We start from the raw sequence: 15,032 nt of genomic DNA, 5'->3' as shown, positions 1-15,032 counted from the left end.
AATGACTACAGCCCCATTGACTCTCTCTGCCAATGCATTGATGAAATTAACAGTTGGATGGGCCAAAGCTTTCTTCAGTTAAACAAGGAGAAAACGGAAGTCATTGCATTTGGAAACAAAGATGAAGTTCATAAGGTAAATGCGTACCTTGACGCTAAGGGGTCAAAAAACAAGAATCTTGGTGTGATTCTGGAGTCAGACCTCAGTTTCAGTAGCCATGTCAAAGCAGTAACTAAATCAGCATACTATCATCTCAAAAATATTGCAAGAATTAGATGTTTTGTTTCCCGTCAAGACTTGGAGAAACTCGTTCATGCCTTTATCACCAGCAGGGTGGACTATTGTAATGGTCTCCTCACTCCTTCCCAAGAAGACCATTAGACAGCTGCAGCTCATACAGAACGCTGCTGCCAGGATTCTGACTAGAACCAGAAAATCAGAGCATATCACACCAGTCCTCAGGTCCTTACAATGGCTTCCAGTTACGTTTAGGATCGATTTTGAAGTACTTTTACTCATTTGTAAATCACTCCGCTTTTAAAAATATACAGGTCCTTCTCAAAAAATTAGCATATTGTGATAAAGCTCATTATTTTCTGTAATGTACTGACAAACATTAGACTTTCATATATTTTAGATTCATTACACACAACTGAAGTAGTTCATGCCTTTTATTGTTTTAATATTGATGATTTTGGCATACAGCTCATGAAAACCCAAAATCTAAAAAAATTAGAAAAGAAAAGTGTTTTTAATACAAAAAAAGTCAACCTTCAAATAATTATGTTCAGTTATGCACTCAATACTTGGTCGGGATTCCTTTTGCAGAAATGACTGCTTCAATGCGGCGTGGCATGGAGGCAATCAGCCTGTGGCACTGCTGAGGTGTTATGGAGGCCCAGGATGCTTCGATAGCGGCCTTAAGCTCATCCAGAGTGTTGGGTCTTGCGTCTCTCACCTTTCTCTTCACAATATCCCACAGATTCTCTATGGGGTTCAGGTCAGGAGAGTTGGCAGGCCAATTGAGCACAGTAATACCATGGTCAGTAAACCATTTACCAGTGGTTTTGACACTGTGAGCAGGTGCCAGGTCGTGCTGAAAAATGAAATCTTCATCTCCATAAAGCTTTTCAGCAGATGGAAGCATGAAGTGCTCCAAAATCTCCTGATAGCTAGCTGCATTGACCCTGCCCTTGATAAAACACAGTGGACCAACACCAGCAGCTGACATGGCACCCCAGACCATCACTGACTGTGGGTACTTGACACTGGACTTCAGGCATTTTGGCATTTCCCTCTCCCCAGTCTTCCTCCAGACTCTGGCACCTTGATTTCCCAATGACATGCAAAATTTGCTTTCATCCCAAAAAAAAATACTTTTGACAACTGAGCAACAGTCCAGTGCTGCTTCTCTGTAGCCCAGGTCAGGCGCTTCTGCCGCTGTTTATGGTTCAAAAGTGGCTTGAACTGGCGCCTGTACACGGTGGCTCTGGATGTTTCTATTCCAGACTCAGTCCACTGCTTCCGCAGGTCCCCCAAGGTCTGGAATCGGTCCTTCTCCACAATCTTCCTCAGGGTCCGGTCACCTCTTCTCGTTGTGCAGCGTCTTCTGCCACACTTTACTTTTTCCTTCCCACAGACTTCCCACTGAGGTGCCTTGATACAGCACTCTGGGAACAGCCTATTCGTTCAGAAATTTCTTTCTGTGTCTTACCCTCTTGCTTGAGGGTGTCAATGATGTCCTTCTGGTCGGCAGTCTTACCCATGAATGCGGTTTTGAGTAATGAACCAGGCTGGGAGTTTTTAAAAGCCTCAGGAATCTTTTGCAGGTGTTTAGAGTTAATTAGTTGATTCAGATGATTAGGTTAATAGCTCGTTTAGAGAACCTCTTCATGATATGCTAATTTTTTGAGGTTTTCATGAGCTGTATGCCAAAATCATCAATATTAAAACAATAAAAGGCTTGAACTACTTCAGTTGTGTTGTAATGAATCTGCAATATATGAAAGTCTAATGTTTATCGGTACATTACAGAAAATAATGAACTTTATCACAATATGCAAATTTTTTTTAAAAGGACCCTGTATACTGACAAAAAGCACCGTCTTTCGGATGAGACGTTAAACCGAGGTCCTGATTCTCTGTGGCAATTAAAACCCCAGGATATCCTTCAAAAAAGAGAAGAGGTGTAACCAGGCATCCTGGCCAAATTCACCCATTGGCCTCTGACCATCATGGCCTCCTAATCGTCCCCATATTCTGATTGGCTTCATCACTCTTTCTCCTCTTCACCAGTAAACTGGCGTGTGGTGGGCGTTCTGGCGCAATATGGCTGCCGTCGCATTATCCAGGTGAATGAGGAGATTCCCCCCTTCTATGTAAAGCGCTTTGAGTACCCAGAAAAGCACTATATAAATGTAAGGAATTATTATTATTATTATTATTATTATTATTATTATTATTATTATTATTATTATATTGAGCTTTGTGAGCCTGCTAAACCAGGTTGGATTTGTTTGGTTTTGTCAACTCTAAACCTACTCTGCAACTCTGAGATTGTTCATCTTGCTTCATGCTGCAGGTCACAGATGTTCGTGTCTGACTTGTTGAAACACACTCACCTGATCATAAACTCCTCCCTCTTACAGCTCTTACCAGGAAGAGACTGACGTGTTCTTTCTCCTTTCTGTCACACTGACTCTCTTCTCTACTGACAAAACCAATAAACAACCAGCCATCAGTGAAGAACCAGGAGAAACACTTTACAGAAGGACTTTTGTTCAGTTTGTTTCTGAATAGACAGTAGATCTCTGTGATTCTCGTGGAGATTTGTTTCTCAATCTGTCGTTCAGAAAGTGAAAGTAAAGTTTAGATCGCTGGAGCTCAAAGAGTCAAAATGGCTTCACTATCTGAAGATGATTTTTCTTGTCCTGTATGTCAGGAAATCTTCAAGAATCCTGTTGTTTTATCATGTAGTCACAGTGTCTGTAAAGAGTGTCTTCAACAGTTCTGGAGAACCAAGAAAACTCAGGAGTGTCCCGTCTGCAGGAGAAGATCCTCAAGAGAAGAGCCTCCAACTAATCTTGTGTTTAAAAAACTTGTGTGAGTCGTTCCTGAAGGAGAGAAATGAGAGGCGTTCATCAGGATCTGAGGAGATCTGCAGTTTACACAGTGAGAAACTCAAACTCTTCTGTCTGGAGGACAAACAGCCGCTGTGTGTAGTGTGTATTAATTCACAGAAACACGACAATCATAAATTCAGACCCATCAGTGAAGTGGTTTCATCATATAAGGTGAGAGAAATTGGTTTTAGTCAACTTCATGTTTTAAAGTCCTGTTTAAGAAGAAATCAGGATGGTGGCAAATACTTTAGCACTGTATTAAATGATCATATCACTGTATCATCTTCTCTTTCACTGTAATCTGGTGTTTTATGTATTTTTGTTTAATTCTAGGAGGAGCTGAATACAGCACTGAAATCATTACAGGAGAAACTGAAACACAATGAAAACATGAAAGGAGAGTTTGAGGAAACAGCTGAACACATGAAGGTGAGGAAACAGAATGGAGAGTGATTTGGATTCCAGCTGTAGGATCACTATATACAGTTGTGATCTGATATATTTAATATAATGGATTAGTTGATCTCAGTTGTGAATGATGTGATCGTGTCGATGTGTGTCGATGGAGACGATTGAAGTGAATGTGGTTTGATTTCAGTCTCAAGCTGAGCACACAGAGCGTCAGATTAAACAGCAGTTTGAGAAGCTTCATCAGTTTCTCAGAGATGAAGAAGAAGCTACAATCACTGCACTGAGGGAGGAAGAGGAGCAGAAGAAGCAGATGATGAAGGAGAAGCTGGAGGAGATGAACAGACACATCTCAGCTCTTTCACACACAATCAAAGACATGGAGGAGATGATGAAAGCCAGTGATGTCTGCTTTCTAAAGGTCTGATTTCAGATGATTGATTGATTGATTGATGATTGATTGAGTTGTTGATGATCAATGGTGTGTTTGTTCTGCAGGAGTTTCCAGTCTCAATGGAAAGGTGAGTGATCTGCTGGTGTCTCTGGTCTCTCTGCTTCTGATCCAAAGCCACTGCAGTTCTGACTCCTGAATGTTCTTCCAGAGTCCAGATCTCACAGCCGGATCCACAGACGCCTTCTGGAGCTTTGATTGATGTGCCACGTTACTTGGGCAACCTGCCGTTCAGAGTCTGGAAGAAGATGCAGGACATCGTCCAGAACAGTGAGTCTGAAGAGTTCTCCTAAAAAAGAGTTTTCTCTTAAAACCTATTCCCAAAGCTGCTGAGACAAACTTTTACTCAGGAATAGAGAGAAGTCTTAAGCTGAGAGTAAGGGGCGGGGTTGACCTCATTAATATGGATGATGTCAGCATGCTCATTAACTATGCACACTGTGATTGGCTGATAGGGATTTCTCCGTCAGAGATTTATTCATATAAATATCGTAGAGTATGATACTATTTTGCCAAATTCAAATAAAGGTTTTACAATAAAAATGTGTGTTTAAAAATAAAGCTACGTGTCACTAATTAAACAACTAAATGTTCAGCTAATTGTCAGCCTCTTAAATGTGTGCTTCTCGTAAACAATTTGTGGATATATGAATATCCTTTTACTAATAGTAGAATGATCATTTCTGAATGCATGCAAACATAAAAGACAACCAAACTTTATACAAGGACCCTTGCACACTGAGTCAGAATATTTTTTTTTTGTAGGCATTTTTTTGTATTCATCATTCGAAACATTTGTCACGCATCAAATTATTGCACACTAGTCACGTAGTAATTCTTCCGATACAAAAAGAAAGAAAAAAATCAATAAAAAGTCAAATAAAAACAATACAAAATGGAATCTTCAAGCAGTGAGGATGATTTTCTTCTTAAAAAGAGAAAAAAAGAAAGGACATTGGTTCCATCCAGTTATAATATAAGGAGAGGAAGGAGAGAATAGTTTTTGTGTGCACCTCCTCAAAGGATCTCTGAGATTATCCCAGCAATTTAAAGTTTACTTAAGAACGTCAGTAAACTTTGATGCTTTGCCAGAATTACTGGAGCCACAGATTATAAAGAAGACCACTAGTTTCTGTGAACTCAAGTGTACAAGGACCGTTACATGATGGCTCTAAACTGTTCAAACACCTCTCAGAATGCTTGCTATGGATGCAAAAAATGCAGAAAATCGAACCCGATCCGATTGTTTTTATGACGTCCTGGAGGCAGTATGTAAACGTGATTGACGTGAAACGTGAGGTAGTATTTGTTGTTTTACCCGAAAAAAATAAAATGGGACAATGACCTTTCAAAAGGACAAATTTGGAGATAACTCCCAAAAGAATATAAAAATATGCATGCCTATGTGTGCAAATAAATGCAGTGTGTTTATAAAACTTTTACATTCTGAGGCAGATTATCGGCAATAGCCAATTTAGGATAGTTTGGGATTTGGTCTCAGTGATTTAGGAGTCCTCTTCACTACTGATGTTTCACAGATTTAGGAGCTTAAATGCTTTGTGAAATACTCTTAGAGCAAAAATGTAGGAGTCCTATATAAATTTAGGACTGACACGACCCTTTTAGCTCTAAGATGTTTTGTGAATACGGCCCTGAGCTCTTATACACACACACTGGAAATCATGATGATGAAGATGATGAGGCCATATTGACAGATTTCAGCATTATGAACCAGATCATCTACTGCACCAAAACTGTTTATATGCTACTTTAATTAGGTTTTATTTGAATATATTTTAATTTGTTTATATTTGTTTACAAATATAACTTAATATTACTTACAAGTGTTTTTGTAATTTGAAATAGTAATTATTATCTATTTAAGTTTATTTTTAACATGTGTAATTATAAATCATTTTATTTGAGTTTTAGGTTGTCATTTGAATTCTTCGTGTTAATTTATTTTATTTAGAGTAGTTGCCAAAACAACATTTCTGAACATTTAAATTTAAATACATTTTCATCTAATATTTATAATTAATTATAAGCTTTATTTTAATTACTGAATAATTAAATAAATAACTAAATATTTTTAATTGTAGTTTTTGTTAATATCAGCAAGCTTATTACTATTATCATTATTATTATTACAGTATTATTTCATCGCATTATTGTAGAATAATATCTACTGTTTATTTATTTTGGACAGAATTCAGTAAATACCTTTGTGATTCATAAAAGAGAAACACTGAGGACAACGATAAAGATATGAACATTATTTACAGCATATCTCTACATGAAAACATGAAATCACTGTAAAGATCTGTTTATTAAAATGATCTTCTGACTATAATTGAATCTAAATGAGAGTAAATGAAAGTGTTTTGAGTTTGTGTCTGTCAGTGTTTGTGATTGAACTTTCAGTATTGATAAATCAGACAGAGAATGACTGACAGTGATGAGAGGAAAATGTCTGATGTGTTTGATCAACAGGACGAGTGTCATAATTCATAATCATCTGTGTTGGGTTCAGTCTTGATCATTATATGAACATCAGAATAACAGCAGCATCTGTTGATTGTGTCTCATCAGCTCCTGTCATTCTGGATCCAAACACGGCTCATCCACGTCTCCTTCTGTCTGATGATCTGACCAGTGTGAGATGGAGCAGAGATCAACCTGTTCCTGATAATCCTGAGAGATTTGACCGTTATTCCTGTGTTCTGGGTTCAGAGGGTTTTAACTCAGGAACACACTGCTGGGATGTGGAGGTTAAACAGAGTGAATACTGGAGTATTGGAGTAACTACAGCATCAAACCAGAGGAAGGGATATGATTTCTTCAACACCGGTGTCTGGTGTGTGTGGTATGATGAGGACGGAGTGTCTCTAGGTTCTGGTTTTCATGTTAAACAGCATCTTGATCGTGTGAGAGTGAATCTGGACTATGACAGAGGAACGGTGTCATTCTCTGATCCTGTAACTAACACACATCTACACACATTCACAACCTCCTTCACTCACACACTCTTACCATTCTTCTGTACTTATGGTTATTATTCTTCCTCTCTGAGGATCTTATCGATCAATAGTCAGTAATCTGTAGGTCTGGATCTTCCTGCTTTCATCTTTCATCATGTTTCAATATTTAATCCAGATCACATCAGTAAGAGACTGTTGATCTGAACATCAGACCAGAAAACAACTACATTTATTCATCTTTACAAATGAACAATTATTCAAACACGTGATGAAGGGCTCAAATAAATCATCTTCATCATATCTGACCAATGAGAAACAGTCAGATCATATTTTCTCTAGTGTTATTCCACTATTGATTCAACACATTCTCAGTGTTTGTTGTCAATGAAGAATTGTTGATTTCAGTTCTAGAGATTAATGATCATTTGTTTCTTGAAGTAAATGGATGTAAAAGGTTCTCGCTGATCCACAATGTTGAATCAAATATGAATATTTAGTCTAGAAATACCTGATTCAGCTGTTTATGAATCTGATTCTCAGATCAAATGATGACTATGAATCTATGAAAACAAATATTAATAATCGCTTGTAGAAACTAACAGTGTCATTTTTTCTCGTTGTTCTTCCAACAAATTATTTAAGCACATTTATTTCTTTAGAGTTTCATATAATACAGATTGATGTAAATGAATAAATGACTTTTTTTATCAGTGTTTCCTGTCACAGTTATTTCTTGTTGTGATTTTCAACCTGTAATTATCCTCAGATTGATCTCAAAGCAAAAAGAGGTGCTAAAGTCAGATTTTGAAATGAAATGATAATCATCTTAATTGAAGTGATGAAGGACTCTGAAAGTCTGACACTAACAGCGTTTAATACTGGAGTGTAGAGCTGCTTTGACACAATCTGCATTGTCAAATATAAGCGCTATATAAATAATGACTTGAAGTTAACACTGCTTTAAATGTTTGAACATGATTAAGAGTTGAAAACATTCAACATTTAGAAGCAAAGAGCAATCAAATGAAAGAGCATCATTCAGAAAAGTCTATTTTTGTTTGTGTATCTTCACAATAACAGTGAAGCAGCACACTTTTGTAAAATAAAGAATGAAGCTTTATTCAATTTATTTTTTTTCCAAAACATAAAAAAAAATGGCTTTAAAGGACTGAATTCAACATGGTGCGATGTGGCAATAACAGAGAAATAATTAAAGTGAATGGACATTTTCCAGAGCTCAATCTCGTAGAGTATGAATGTGAGTTTGACCAACGACGTTATAACAAGCCCAACAACTAAACAGATATGAGCGACAGGTTTAATTCATCTTTCTATCAAATACAGTGTAGGGACATCTAGAAGCAATATGAATGCTCCTGAGATACATTTCCAGTGTCCCAGAAAAGGATATGAATACTTATGCAACTGATCTTTTCAGTTTTTTATTTCTAATAAAGTTGCAAAGTTGTTACAAACCTGTTTTGTGCTTGTCATGGTGGTGTATTAGATGTAGATTGATGTGGAGAAAAAAAGTGATTTAATAGTTTAACATAATGCTGCAACAAAACTAAACGTACCAAATAAAGGGGTGTGAATACTATTATGAATGTCTAAAATGTAATGGATTGTTACTAACTACATTTGCTTTGTTTGTTTGTTTTTGTCATGCAATTTGGAATCAATGGCAAACTCCAATCTGTAAGTAATCTAGCCAGCTCTGATTACAGGTGAGACCAGGTGTTTTCCCCAACTGTAACTTCATGCAAGAGTGACTGATTGTGGATGTTCGCTCTGGTACACAGACGGTGAACCTGATTTGGAGAAAGTGGCTCATTTCTGGATTTTGTGATTTTGTAACAGATCTTGCCATATTACAGAAATATTAATATTCGTTTATCATTATCTGTTTAGTAACCTTGGTAATTCTAGTCAGATGAAGATATCACTTACAAATAATCAGGCTACTTTAAGGGGAGACTCTGCAGGCAAAAACACTTCTTTTCATGCACCTGTCAAGTTTGAGATTTTGGGCTTTTTTTCATAGTGTTTTTCAGACTAGTGGAAAGAAAACATCTAAAAAAACACTGTTAAGTTTTCTTTTATAGCGCTTTGTCTATTTGTGTCAACAGATTTCTATCAAAATCTATATTTTTAGAGGCTGTTTCTCAAATTGTGTTTTTTCTTCTACACTGAGCCATAAATCTCCACTTCAGTAGCACTTACACACACCAAACTCTACATGTTTATTCCTGACTGTATCTGAATTATGGCATGACAAACTGAGATACCCAAAATCCCCTCAGTTAAAACTTTTGACTCTATTTGTCCTAAAATTAAACAAGAATTTTGAATTTGACTTCATCCAGTGTTTAGATTTTCGAAAGATTAGCGCATATTTTATTAAATAATGCCTCATTTGCATATTCAAACATAACATTTTAGAAAACAATTAGATTTTTCTTTTAGCAATTATTAATATAATCCATCAACTGCAACTATTAGTGTTTTTAACGCTTTAAAGAGTATACATGTTTAGATTGTACTGTTTTAAAGCTCTATTAATAACCATAAAGGTAGAGCTGTCATAAAGCATGCATGCCTAGAAACTGCTGATCAACTGAATGTGCAAGTACCAACTATGTTAAAATATTTTTATATATCTTAGAAAATGTCATTAAATCTTGGACACAATAATTTGAATGCATTCAATATATTTTTTTTTTTTTAAGTTGCATTTGCTGTATGGCTTTGGACTGATAGCAAAGTGAAATAATTGTATGTGAGAGAGTCGGTGGTAAGAGATCTCTATCAATGTGTTCCTATTGGTCAGTTTTAGAGGAACTGAGTTTAGCTAACAGTTTGCCTGCTCCAGACCAGGTTAGTTTCCCAGCAGAAATTGCCACAGTGGCTGAACTTGAGCTATGGTACATTACCTTTTGGAAATTAAATCAAGTAACAATAAGTCAGACTAAACTTGGTAAACTTGTTTTATGAAACACCCCCCAGATATTACATGATTTGTGACAAAAACTTTCTGTCGGTCCAGCCCTGTCTTGAATGAAAGCTTCTCAGTCCGAAGTGGTCTCACTTCATCAGTTTTAGAGGAGATTTGGCTCCATTTGCTGGTCACACAAACACCAGACTGAGAAACTTCAAATAATAAAACAATCCTGCAAATAAAACACTCTGAAATTATTATTTTTTTTTACCTATACAAACAATCTTCATTCACTGCAATACATCAAAACAGACGCTCGGTTTAAGTCAATTTAAGTCAAGTCAGCTTTATTTCTAGCGCCGTATGATGCTACTCAAAAGATTCAATTCAATTCAAGTTTATTTGTGTAGATGTTTTCACGATGCAAATCGTTGCACAGCAGCTTTATACAAAAGTTGATCTCAAGCTGATGTCCGGTAAAAATCATGCAGTTAATGACATGTAATCAAACAAACAGTTCAAAAGATCTTACTTTGAGTGTTTCAGAAAAAACAGGAAACTAGTCAATAAACAACATTAAAACGTTTGCATTAACTCAGAAGCAAATTTCGAGAGGTTCACAAAGCCAATAATATTCATATACATCAAGCCAGATAAATGAAATGCACACAAATTACAGTTTTCAAGTGGAAAAAATATTTATTTCGTCGTATTAAATAGTGGTTTACTGAACAAAGTGCTTTGTCTTAAAAAAATCATGTAAAATTACTTAAATTAAGATTCTCCCAAGTTAATAAAAATACACTAAGTGTAAATCACCTCTGCCTTGTTGGCAAAGGCAGAATCCGCCAAATCTCATATCATCAGAAAGGCATGTACTTTCAATAAAAATGAAGGAAACAATCAAAAAGTGGAAATTAAGGTTTTAGATACGGTTAAAGTATTAGGTAGAGCTTAAACTGTTCAAACAAGATGGCATTCATTTAATAATTCTAATTAAAATAAAAAATTACATTTAATATGTTATTACTGAATTCTGTTTTATAATGTACTGCAATACTGAGACAATTGCCAATATTTGGAATAAGTAGTATAAATTGAAGAAAATCCTTTTATTTTAACAGTGTAAATGCATTGAGCTAAATAGCATCTGTTTTCACAGCCTCTATCACTATTTATGCTTAATGCAAATAGATGCATCGTTTTGAAATTGAATTGTTGATATTATTGATCTCTGTTTTTATTAAAGTCTTTCTGCTTTTGAATCACAGATGGTTTGCCTGATTCATGAATGAATTTAGTGAGTCAGACTGTTTCTGATGTTCTTTCATGTTTATTTGCTGCTGTAACTCGTAGTAAAGAGGAAGAGACCATGGCTTCACCACACATTAAAGAGCAGAAACACAAATACTGTTTGGATCTCATAAAACTGACATTTGAAAGCTAGAGATCAAGATGAAAACGCTGACCGTGATTAATGTCATTTGTTCAATATACATGCGTTCCAAACTGAAAATATTTGGTAAAAAAATACCTGAACTGTTAAAGGAACACACCAGTTTTTTTGGAAATAGGTTTATTCTCCAACTCTCCCCGAGTTAATAAGTTGAGTTTTACCGTTTTGAAATCCATTCAGCCGTTCTCCTGTTCTGGCGATATCACTTTTAGCATAGCTTAGCATAGATTATAGAATCCTATGAGACCAATAGCATCGTGTTTAAAAATGACCAACGAGTTTTGATATTTGTCCTATTTAAAGCCTGAAATTCGGTCACAATTTAAAAAAGCCAGTCACATTGGTAGTTACCTAGCTGGGAACTAATTCCAGGCACTGTGTGATATTACTGCTCCTGCTTCATCCTTATTATGGCAGCAAACTTCCTTGACTATTACGCCGGAATGGGAGTGTAGTCCCTAATCTTATCGGCCTAGAAATTCACAGCTTTACATTTTCCGCCTGTATTAGTACACAATATAACTACAGAAGAGTCAAGTTTTAAATAGGACAAATATGGAAACTTGTTGGTCATTTTTGAACGCAATGCTATATTGGTCTAATAGGATTCAATGATTTATGCTAAGCTATGCTAAAAGTGATATCACCAGAACTGGAGAACGGCTGAATGGATTTCAAAACGGTAAAACTCAACTTATTAACTCGGAGGGAGTTGGAGAATGAGCCTTTTCCAAAAAAAGTGGAGTGTTCCTTTAAATCCGTACAGAACAGAAGATAATTTGTTTTTGTAAGAGGCCTGATTTAAGACTGTGGGTCAGTGAAGTGCATTCAGAAAAAGTGTCTTGAACTGATTTCTGAAGGTCATGAGAGTCTCAGCAGATCATCTGGAGATCAACAGAGAGCAACAGAGACGGAGAAGGGTCTGGAAATACACTTTCTGCTTCAATGTGAAGGAAAAACAAGGCATCGCTCTTTCCATCTGAGCAGATATTAAAATGAGCCGTGATGTTGATTCAAACCATCAGATGGTGATCTTCCTCTGGACACTAAACTGATTCATTGAACTGATTCCTGGACGATCAGATCCACCATCACCAGATCCCTGTGAAACACACATTCACACAACAGCAGACGCTGATTCAGGTCTTAAATATTTATATGCTTCAATGAATCAGTTCATTTATCAGTTTGATTCACTCACCTGTTGTCTTACTGTGCTTCCCTCTGAAAACATCTGAAAACAGAATCTGATTACATTATATTATATTCAAAGGAGTTCCTTAAAGTGAATGAATGAAAATGTGATTGAAAACAGCTCTTGTGAACTGTAAGATGTAATGACTGTAGAATCGTGTTAGAGAGATCAGTCTCAACTCACCTGAAGATCCTTTTACGCAGCAAGAAACAGATCAAGAGCAGAAAAGCAATGAAGATCAGGACATAAATCCACCACAGCTGATCTGTAGATGTGAGAGACAAACATTTAACTGAATGACTGAATACATAAACTGATGAAAACAGCTGATCAATTGAAATGATAAATATTGAAACACAGAAGCATATGAGTTTACCTGAGTGCTGGAGATCTGGAGTCACTTCATTCATGAGATTTTTGCAAACACAAATATGAGAGAAAAGATTGAGTGTGAATGAGATGTTCAGTGTTTTATTAGTGAATAATCAGAGGTTTATCAGCTGAAACTCACCTGAGTTTGGAGTCACTGCAGTTTGATTCCTCACTGAAAAACACAATCATAATCATTCACTTGAAGATTCACTGAAGATTCAGTTCAACACAGAGTTTACTAAAGTGATGCTCTCACCTCTGAAGATGGTGTTCAGTCTGAACTGTGATGGAAGAAAGATTCATTAGAGCAGCATTAATAGTGTTCATGACATATTAAAATGATTTAAGAGTTAATCATAATATAAAAAAATATAATAATTTCCATGTTTACTTATGAAAACCAGTTCTGGGGATAATGCAATACAAATAATGTAATCAGATTACTTTTTTCATGTAACTAGAAAAGTAATGATTGCTTTAAAATTTACAAAGAAACATTGGAGTTACTTTTTTCAAATAAGCAACTCCAGTTACTTTGATTTCAGTGTATTGACTGACTCTTCTGTCTCCATGTTGAGTGAAATCAGGAGTAAGTGAAGACACAGACACTTCCTTCAGTCTGCCCCTTATTCATTTCACGTCCGGTGTGAACGGATCTTTAAAGTTGCCAAAGATATAACCATTAGGTTTTGTTATTTAAAAAAAAACAACAACTAAGCAAGCACAGCTCAGGTGACAAAAAGTAATGCATTACTTTCCCTAAAAAGTAACTAAGTAATGCAATATTGCAATGCATTATTTTAAAAGTAACTTTCATCAAAACTGGTGAAAACACAAATACTGATAGAGAAATCATTTACTCCTGAAGTATCGCAGTGGATCTCGTGACGAAGTTGATCCACACAGTGAGACGTAACCAGACGATCAGATGAGACAGAAATCACAGGATCAATCAGTTTGTGAGGATCCGATGGAAGTGCTATCAGATGATCATCCTGATCAAATAAAGCATTATTATGAGTTTAATTGTGAATAATGGTATAGTTTGAGAGGACAGAAACACTCTCACCTGTGAGAACCAGAGCTGTTCGCAGTCAGACTGATGGAGGAGAGTGAATCTATCAGCAGGAACTCTGAACTCAAACCCGTCTGTGATCTGAATCTCTGCACACGTCACATTCACACTGCTCTCCATCATTCAACACTGACAGACAAACAGAGCAATATCTGTGTTAAATAAGCATATTGATGCATGATGCAAAAATCTCCAAGAAAACATGGTTATTGCAATGCATTCAGCACTTGGTGTTTTTACAATCTGCACCATCCACCGATTCAAAAGACCAGCAAATACATTCAAAGATGGCTGCTTTTGTGTTCCGCAGAAGAATGTGATGAGGGTGAGAAAATGGTAAAATATATGCAAATGATCATGCAAAGGCAAAAGAATCTCATGCAAACTTTTTTTGTGTCAGGTTTTATTTTTAACCGTGAATCCCCCATTTAGAAGCTGAATTGAACCAGCTGTACATGTGAAACTAAAGCACACAAACACGTGGCGAGTTTCATAGGGCACTCAAACTGTGCACAAGCTGTTATCTTCTGATTATAAGCGATCTGTATCTTTTCGAACTGTGAAACTGAGAAAACAATACTTAGAGAGTTACATCACTCCGGCAGAAAGATAAAAATCACTGAGTCAGTGTGAAAACGTGTCCTTCCGGCATCTTTACGCCGCAAGTTCAAGATAAAGCACAAAACACAAAACATTAATAAACTTTTAATCACTTTTAATTATGAACTACTTCACGTTGAGGGGAAACATCAGATGTAGCTACATATTTAAGAGTAACATAATTCATACCTGTAGAAAGAGGCTTGGACGTCCTCACAGTCTCAGCTCATCAGTGTCTTTTAGACTCAAAGGTGTCTGAGTTCCGGTGTCAACTTCCGCTTTCTCAAACACACAGAAACAAGCACAGGATGGGTTTCCACTTATAACCTTGCAGATGTAATGACCGATACATTAATTTAACACAGCAGGGATTGGTATTCATTATGCATTCATTCATTTAATACAGCATTTAATGTAGAAATCAGAACAAAGAA

At 36.3% G+C, this 15,032-nt stretch overlaps 1 protein-coding gene, 1 long non-coding RNA gene and 1 pseudogene across 2 annotated transcripts in view; 1 reads left to right on the top strand and 2 right to left on the bottom strand.

Moving 5' to 3' along the window:
• The window catches only part of LOC141343073 (uncharacterized), a 509,078-nt gene that overhangs the window by 110,553 nt on the left and 383,493 nt on the right, over positions 1–15,032 (bottom strand). The gene's annotated exons all lie outside the window — the stretch shown is intronic.
• On the top strand, positions 2,165–7,667 carry LOC141328054 (E3 ubiquitin-protein ligase TRIM35-like; annotated as a pseudogene).
• On the bottom strand, positions 13,463–14,864 carry LOC141328196 (uncharacterized). The gene is made up of 3 exons (XR_012355168.1): positions 14,788–14,864; positions 13,993–14,127; positions 13,463–13,918 (listed from the first exon to the last, which is right to left on the bottom strand). It is a non-coding gene; the product is annotated as an uncharacterized lncRNA (long non-coding RNA).

This window comes from Garra rufa, chromosome 1 (assembly GCF_049309525.1).
Source record: "Garra rufa chromosome 1, GarRuf1.0, whole genome shotgun sequence".
Lineage (NCBI taxonomy): Eukaryota > Metazoa > Chordata > Actinopteri > Cypriniformes > Cyprinidae > Garra > Garra rufa.
Note: the sequence above shows the minus strand (reverse complement) of the source record. Positions and strands in the feature narration are given on the sequence as shown.